At 36.4% G+C, this 9,275-nt stretch overlaps 1 long non-coding RNA gene across 1 annotated transcript; it reads left to right on the forward strand.

Moving 5' to 3' along the window:
• Positions 1-3,214: 3,214 nt before the first annotated feature.
• LOC146543484 (uncharacterized) lies at positions 3,215-9,132 on the forward strand. Its single transcript, XR_014886179.1, has 3 exons — positions 3,215-3,438; positions 4,329-4,355; positions 7,276-9,132. It is a non-coding gene; the product is annotated as an uncharacterized LOC146543484 (long non-coding RNA).
• Positions 9,133-9,275: the final 143 nt, after the last annotated feature.

Raw genomic sequence — 9,275 nt, forward strand, 5'->3', positions numbered from 1 at the left:
GTACAGAGGTTATAAAAGGTAATCATTAAACCTGGTCTCAGCCAAGAAGCTTTGAGATGGGAACTACAGGTAAACCAATAGTCCAATTAGTTTATCTTTAAAACAGAAAGGTTTTTTTTCCATTTGTTAAGAATGTTTGTCCAGTACCTAAGTACTTTATTATATAGTGAGAGGAAATCATAATTTGGGTGCATTTTGACTTCATGTCATGATATTTCTGCTTTAGAAACTGTGGAAAGATAAACTTGAAGTAATTGTTGTAGTGTGGATGTGTTTAAAAGCATCTGTCCAGATGTTAAGTGCATCCCATAAAAACAGCTTGTTTCATTTTGAGGAGATGGAAAAGTGTGAATAGAAATCTCTCATTTGTTTTTCATTAACCTGAAGACAGCTGAGCGGGCAGCTTGTGTTCCTTTCATCTGCAGTTTCAATTTTTCATTTTTGTAGATGTTTAAAAATCTTGCTTTAGGGGAAGAAAACCTGTCTCAATTTCTGTACAACTATATATCCAGGAAAACATTGCTAATACTGTCTGCTAAAACAGGGTAGCTTCATTCATGGTAGTCATCCCAAAACTACTAGCAAAAAAACTTGTAAGTATGTTTCACATCATTTTTAGTAATGCAAGCTGTAAATCCTAATTATGTCAAATGTGAACCAACTTTTTTTTTATTTCTACTGTTAAACTAACAGACTTCAATGTGATTAATACATTTTAAGACTTACTGTTATGGTAATGCCTCAAGAAAAATAGTAATACAGGATTGAAAATAAACCCATGTTGTTGGACCTAAATATCAAAACTATTGAAGAGTTGAGATTGTCTGTATGTTGCTAACACAAAGACTAATCATGACATGGAATGAGAGAAGCAAACTTTTACCATTCTGTCCCAGCTGTATACTGGCATGTTGACAGCCTTTTTTTTTTTTTCCTTCTATTATTTTGTTTAAGCATGCAGTCTTGATCAACAGGAATTCCTGGCTTTTGTAATGTTAATATAAATCTGTGATTTAAAAAAAAAAAAAAAAATAGAAAATGAGAGTCAACCTTATATTGATTTATCTACCATGTTTTGTTATGGTAGAGCCAGACTGTGCAACATCCATTTTTCTGAGACTGAATCATAGAATCATAGGAGTTGGAAGGAGGCTCTGGAGATCGTTGAGTCCAACCTATCTGCTAAAGCCTCCCTGGAGGAGGTTGCACAGGAAAGAGTCCTAGTGCGTATTTGAGTATCTCCAGATACTCCACAACCACTCTGGGCAGCCTGTTCCAGTACTGCATAACCCTCAAAGGGAAGAGATTTTCCCTCATGTTTGTATGGAACTGTGTTCCAGTTTGTTCTCATTGTCCCTTGTCTTGCTGCTGGGCACAGCTGAAAAGAACCTGGGCCCCATCCAACTCGACTACTGTCTTTTAAATATTTGTAAGCACTAAGAAGATCACCTCTTCATCTTCTCCACACTGAACGGACTCGGGTCTTTCAGCCTTCCCTCATAAAGGAGTTGCTTCAGGCCTTGGTCATCTTTGTGGGCTCTCTATAGAAGTTCCGTGCCCTTTTTAAACAGAGGAGCCCAGAACTGGACACCGTAATCTGGATGTGGCCTCACCAGGGCAGAGCAGAAGGGGAGGATCATCTCTGTCACCTTGCTGGCCATGCTCTTTTGTGTGTATCCCAGAATACCACTAGCCTTCTTGGCCACAGGGGCACACTGCTAGTTCCGGGCCAACCTGTTGTGCACCAGGGCATCCAGGCCCTTCTCCAGAGCTCCTCTCCAGCAGATCAGCTCCTAAACTGTACTCCTGCACGTAGTTATTCCTCCCTAGGTATAGGATGCTGCACTTGCCATTAATGAACCTCAGTGGGTTCTTCTGTCCAGCCTGTCCAGATCACACTGATTGGCAACAGAGCCTTTTGGTATGTCAACCACTCCTCACGGCTTTACATTATCAGCAAACTTGCTGAGGGTGTACTCTGTCCCTTCACCTAGTTCACTGATGAGGATGAGACTGCAAGATAATATCAGTACTGAAATCAAAGCTGTAGCTGCATTTTTGCAGCTATCAATTTTATTTCTCTTATTTATTTTAGTAAGAATTAAAAGCAGGGTTAAACTTTAGGAAAAGCTTTTTCATTGTAACTAACTTGTTCAGAAGTTACCATCTGAACTGTTGTGTGCTGTTTTTGTTTGTTTTACCATTGGAGAATAAAGAATATTAGAGTGAGAATCTTACTTTAAGCAGATGAAAAAATCAAGCATCAACAATTCACTCCTTTTTCTGCATCTTTTATAAAGACTTAAAAATTTGTCTCAGTTATTGTGATACACTGATGTTTCTACATCTATCAATTGTATATACCTAGCTTTGTATTGAATGCTATATAATGTATTTCTGTGTTCTGCAGTGTATTTAGAGTGAGTAATCTTAGAGTTTTACATGCAGGTCGATGTTCTGCATCCCTCGATGTTCTCAGATTTTTTTTCTGTATCTCACTTAGCCTTTATTTTGTTTGTTCAGATACAGTACAGGCAACATTGAATATCTGTTAATTTTTCACCGAGCAATCAATTTTTGGAATCAGTATTGAATATGCATTTGGAAAGTTCTCATTTGTTGAATGTGTTAAATTTCTGAGTGGCTTGATTTGAGTTAGCCTGTTTCTTTATAAAAATGAAGTATATTCATTTGTTATTTATTTTTATTTTAAGGGTTAATCTTTGGATGGTATAGAGCTGTTAAAGGACTTGGACTTTTATCAGCAACCGTTTTCTGAACCATTCAAAATTAAAAAAAAAAAAAAAAAACAAAAAAACCCCACAACACTGAGTTCAAGAATTATACTGCTGGTTTTTTTTCCTTCATGAACACGAGGAATTATATTCTACAGCCATGGGAGAAGACCCCTTCCCTCTCAACTGTATATGAGAGATCAAGGTGTTCAAATTTCAAGGGACTTCAGAATGAAGCACTCTGTGAGCTAGTCCTGTCAGTGTAGTTTGAACCTTTTCAAATACTGTTTACTAATTATATCATAAAAAGTAATTTTCAACTTTAATTCAGGAAGCAGCAAGAAAATAGCATATACATTTAGCTTTTATTAGCGTTATCACTAATAATAAAGGTTAATGTTTGTTGGGGTTGGTATTTATTGCTTGCAGTAATGCACGTATTCTTCTTTGGACTGGCAGTTCTTAAACAAATGGTAATGACTGTTCTAACTTGGAGGTTTTACTTATAGCTTAGTGGTATCTCAGAATAGATACTTTCCATTCTAACCTTGCTGCCTAACAGGTTACTTCATTTTTATCAGAGGAATAGTGTGTTTACTTGCACTTGCTCTTCTGACTCCTCCTGTTAACAGATGTGCTCTAAGAAGTTATCTCACTTCTGTTGATCTTAAGTGCATTTCATTTTTCTTCTGAGAAATTCCAGGTATGTTTTGAGTGGAATGTAAGAAAACAGTCTTTCTGAATAGTTGTGTCAAGCAGGTCATGCTCGCAGTTGCAAGTTCCTTGCATCTTATGGCAGTCAGTTGTACTGGCTGGCCATGCATTGCTGTGCTTTGACTTATAGCTAGAACAGTTTTAATGTCATAGCAGTGTTTTGGCTAGTGCTGAGCAGTGCAGCATAGAGGTTGGGGTGGGCAGGAGATGCAGTGAGAACACAGCCAGGACAGCCAACCAAAACAGAGGGTATCCAACACTTGTTTGGCATTCTATTCAGCAATAACAACTGAGGGGTCCTCTTGTTAGCCAGATATTTGTCTTCCTGAGAAACTGCTGTGCTTTTTGAGGCCCTGCTTCCTAAGAAGCAGCTAAACATCGGCAAAACATCGCTTGCTGATGGGAAGCAGAGAATAACTTTTGCTTGTTTGCTTCCATATGCAGCCTTTGCATTCTTTCCCCTTTCATAAAACTCCACTTTATTTCAACCTGTCAGTGTTGTTTTTAATATTTTCTTGCCCTGCTTTGTTAAGCTGGGGGAGTGAGAGTGGCTTGTTGGACCTTAGCTGCCCATTGACTGTCATACTATTGTGTAAATAGGAAAGATTAGATGAGTGTGTTGTTTTTATTGCCCATAGTATATATAGTTTTTGAAATAAACAATACTTTTCCCCCTTCTTTGTTTTTGCTTACAGTATATTTGTTTGGGCACCTGTGACAAAGTAGGGAAAGGAATAAAGCTGTTGGAAATGTCTTCAGGTTTGCTAATGGTGGTAGATCTACCTCAGTAGTTACTCAGACAAATCACTACAATGGAGTGGATAAAAACATCTTCCAGATTTGTTCTATTTTTTTCCTTTTGTTTTTTCTCTCACGCAGGGAGGTAAACAACATCTTTCAGAGCAGGTAAAACTGAAGATAAGCCACAAGAAGTCTGCTGATTCAGTAATTACTTGAATAATTTAGAAGAGTTTTAATCATCTCAGTATGTAGATGTTTTTTATTGACATGAGGATTCTTCTTTAGTTTCAGAATCAGAATTTAACACTAATAATAATCATTTCTTGTCTATGTCAAAATTTAGGCTGTATCTTAACCATTACAAATAAAAGTCAGATATGCTGTATGTTCTGTTTAGGAACCAGAATCTGAGTTTAAATTTATCAAAGCCAAATATTTGGTATGTAAAACAACTTGAAAATACTACAGTATATCTTTAGAGAGTACAGATGTGTTGAAATTCAGTACAAGAAAAAACCTCTAGAGGTGTCACTGAGAAACTGCATTTTTAAAGACAGAGAAGTCCTCAAAATGCATCTTCTCTTCGATATTCTAGCTGATTGTCATTGTAAATTTATTATTTCCATTATATTTGCAGAACAGGATGAGTGCACGGAGCTATTATAAATGTCAGAACTGTGATTTTTCCTAGACAGGGATTTGTAATCCCAGTGGAGAAACACTTGGGACTCCTGATTCTGTTTGCCTGTATAATTGCGTGAATTTTTCATGGCTTAAGAATGTTAGAAAGTTCTCTCTTCTGAGTTGTTAAAGGTCAATGTCCAAGCTAGAAAGATGCAGCTCCTTCTATATTAAAAAGTGCATGAAGGGGGAAGATCAGCAGCTGGGTCTAATTGTCTTCTGAATGTGCAGTTATTTTGGGAAATAATTTGATCTGTACATAATTTATTGCACGCTTTCTGGTAATCATTACAAAAGAAAAATTGAAAAACCCGTCTGCTGTTTCACCTCAACTTAATGATAAGCATAAGAGAATCTGAAATCAGCTCCTATAGATAACATTGTTGTCATAGGCTATAAATTAGAGAATGAATCACCAGCAGAGCATAGGACATTATCAGGCATACTTTTCTTAGCCAGTCTGAATAGTAGAATCTTTCCAGTATCTCTGCAGCGCACCTCTGAAAACCTTATTTTATTAGTGTTTCGAAGATGCACCTGTGTTACTTGAGTTTACTCGACTCTCCGGAGCTTTGTTTGTTCTTAGGTGGTGGTTGTGTTTACATTTCAAGTTAAAATCAAGTATGCTTAGTTATGAACAGAATATGATCTGTAAATGAAGTGATGAAACTAATATGACCACAGGAGTACAAATTCCGAATTATTTTCTCCTTTTCTTGGTAAAAATTGGAAGTACTTTCCCCTGTTTTTATTTTGTGAAAGGAAGTTGTAGCAGTGCTTAATTAGTTCATTTTACAGTCAGCAAGCTGTAAAAAAAAAAAAGAGGGTACTTTAAAGTCAGTATGCTCTGTCAAGCACTGATTGGGGTAAAATAGTAGCTAATGTCAGTGTATAACAAAAATAAATTGTCGTGGGTGAAGCTTTTGTAGTGCAATACAACAATTCTGTATCATTTCTTTACAGTAGTATATGTGTATCGCAACTACTAGACAATGTGAAGACAAATCGCTAACTAAAAAGACTCTAATGCTTGTGTATGGACAAACTCATTTACTCAATGATGCAAAATTTCAATGCATTCACACTTGGTTGTCTAATTAAAAGGTTATTTTCTCAGAACGGGATAGTTCTGTTCTTCAGCACTTCAAAGATGCATGGAAATTGTGTCGCTTATGCAAATAGGACAGAGTACTTTGTATTACTGTAATGCCTAGCATTAGCAGCCATGGCCCTGCACTTCTGAAGGAATGAGCTGCAGTAAGTATGCATTTATCAGTCAAGCTAAATCTGGCTTTATTTCTAAAAAATAATCAGCCAAATGGATGAGGAAGAATATCAATTTTATAAGGCTTTTATTGATGTGTCTCATGATATTCTCACCAACATGTTGGAGCGGCGAAGTCTAGAAAGTATGTTTAAAACTGTAACAAAGTAGATGAAAACTAATTGGCGAAAAATGTAGGAAGAAAGAACCAGTGACTCGCTGTCAGGCTGGGAAAAGGGTTTTTTGGTCAGAATTTGTCCTGATTCTGTCAGCAGGAATGATGCTTGTTCTGGAATGCTTGTCATCAAAGTCTCAAATTGATGCTCATTAGGTTAAAGAATACATTGAATGGATGGTTAATAAAATTTCATTCAGAAAGGAAAGTAATAATCCTTTCTCAGATTCACAATGTATAGGAATAGATTTCTTGTACTTAAAACGGAAGCAGGAAACATTAATATACATCTTCTTTCCAAGGATATTTTCCCATGTTTCTAGGTTTGTTTTGTGGTATTAAAACTAATCCCAGCACTGGCAAGAATCTGAACCAAATGTGCCATACCAAAAAAAGCTTCATAAGACATAGCTGTTTGAATCATGAGGAATGTTCATGGTTGCTTGGTTATTAAATATCTCAAAGTGTATGTTTTCTTGTTTCTTTCCTGTTTTGTTCTGTCTTCTTAAAGAGCACGTATTTAAACATTGAGCATGATTCACAGCACGTGCTTTGGTATGTACAAAGTGATTTCTATGCAAATTACACAAGCTGGAGAAGTTCAGTTTGCAGAGATTTACAATATCCATAAAACATCCACAAAGTATGTGGTAAAAGTTAGAATTCAGAGAACAGATTGAATGAACGTGTATGATAAAAGCTCTGCAACCTTTCCTAGTGTCAAGATTTTGAGGGTAAGATAGTTGTTTCACAGTTCAGAAGATTTTGCCTTCCACACTTTTTCCCAATGCTGCTTTCTTTCATGAACTTCATCCGACTGCTTAGTTTGGCGTGGTTCAAAGGTTACTGAAGTAATTATTTCTATCCTTGATGTTAACAGAAAAGTGAAGAATGATTATAAGTTTTGTTTCTTCCTTTGTTTTTGAATGCTAGTTAAAGATCTGAAACTTTGTATTTCCCTAAAGCTTCTTCCAAAGAGGAATGGAAATAACTGTTGTCAGATGACAAGTAAGCTTCTTTGTGATTTAACACAATTGCTTCTTTGTTCTTAGTAGCAGAGGTAGAAACAATTAAAATGGTCAATCTATACTACTGGATAATATTAGGAAGTTCAAAAAAATTTTAGTGGGAGGAGCTATCTTTCACTCAGAGAAGAAAAGGTGAGATAAGCAGATTCTAGTAGTTAATTGGGAGGGTTCTGCAATCATGTCTAATACAGTGAGAGGTAATATCTTTAAATTTGTAATGCGAAGAGAATTACAGGTTTTATTCTTTTGCATAATTTATTTTCATGAAAGTGTTTTGGTTTTCTGTTTGTTTAACCACTTACTCTGCTGAAGCAAAGTGAACGTGGACCTCCCGTTCTGTTGATACAGCTTAACATTGAAGATGAAAAGAACAGACCCGTGCTTATTTTGAAAGTAGCACCCTTCCTTTCACCTTCAATGTTTAAACCACAAATATCTCGTCTTAATATAATGTTGATACTATACTTTGAAGAGAAGAACAATAGGCAGTTACTTTTTAATGATCCTTGTTCAAGTCTTATCCTAACTTGTCCTGTTTGCCTCTGACTTACATAGCATCTCTCTTTCCTATCTTCCTGTTGACTACTACAACAGAAAAAGAAGATAAGAGTCACAGTCACTTCAAGCAAGAGGTAGCAGTTATCAGGATTCCAAGTCTGACACAGCTCTATCATCTTTGCAAGAGAACATTCTGGCAGTACCTCTTCCCAGTGCCCAGGGGTTGCAGAGACCTGATTTCCATACGGTTTCAAATAAACTAATTAAGTAAGGAAAACAATGTTAAAGATTGTGTGCATGCTTTAGGAAGAGTGGACTCCATATGATCATTCCCAAGTTAATAAGGCCAAGTACCCCTTTCTGGCAGTTATGGACTGCATAAGTATCTTTAACTGCCACAACTGATGCTGTGGTGGTGCCACAGCAATGACAGTACTGCTTCAGAAGTGAGAGATGGAAACAACTAGACTACTAGCTTTTGGCCAAGAGGAATATTCCTTTTGCCAAGATAAACTTCTTTGTCATATCTTTCAAATGCTAATACTGGTTTCTGCTACACAATGTTTTTTAATTGAGTTTTTAGTATGGCTGTAAAAGGAAAACAGTAAGGAAGCAGTAAGGAACATCTGACAGTTGAAATAGAGCATAATATGATGTTGTACGGTCATTATGTGAAGTTCCTGGTTGCCATTTCTCAGAACTGCTGATCCTGCATTCTTACCATTATTCCACACCACTGTGAGATGCATTTGTCTCTTTACTCATTTGCCTGCCAGTGCTTTATTTACAATCGGTTGGTTTTATGCTCCTTTCCTAAATTAAAATAAGTTTCAGGAGCACTGTATTTTACCATTCACTTGACTAGAATGTCATGTCAAGTATGTTACAGTGTATGCTTCACAGCGGTAGTGCCTAACTCCATGGTTATCTTATTGCGGTGTAAAAATGTTGTGATAGTGCATTGTTATGGGAATTAATGAAAAATGAAGAGGAATGCTTTCTAACTTCTAGAGGATGGATCTTGTGTTTTCATGATAGCATGTATTTGATAAAGAAACAAGTTTTCAATTCTCCACGTGGTTAATTCTTACCTAACCCATCTTTCCGATTTCAAATGGAACCAAAGTTCTCTGTTATACTTTTAGTGACTGGGGTTGAATCAAGGCTTCTGCTGGATAAATGCCTGTGATAAATGTTCTGTGGCAATGTATGAAAAAAAGTATGTTCTACATACTGAAAATATGTGAAATAAAAAGACCTTGTACTGGAACAGTAAAGTTCAATCTGTCCTACTTATTATTCAGTGTCTGTGTCTTTTATATTGCCTCTTTTTTCTTGTTCTAGATGGGTTTATGTACCTAATCCATGTTGCAATAAAGTGTAACTTAGCAACTGTGTTTATAGATACATTAACCTAAAGACAGACTGAAGGACCTCTA

Source organism: Meleagris gallopavo, chromosome 13 (assembly GCF_905368555.1).
Source record: "Meleagris gallopavo chromosome 13, MGAL_WU_HG_1.1, whole genome shotgun sequence".
In the NCBI taxonomy this organism is placed as follows: domain Eukaryota; kingdom Metazoa; phylum Chordata; class Aves; order Galliformes; family Phasianidae; genus Meleagris; species Meleagris gallopavo.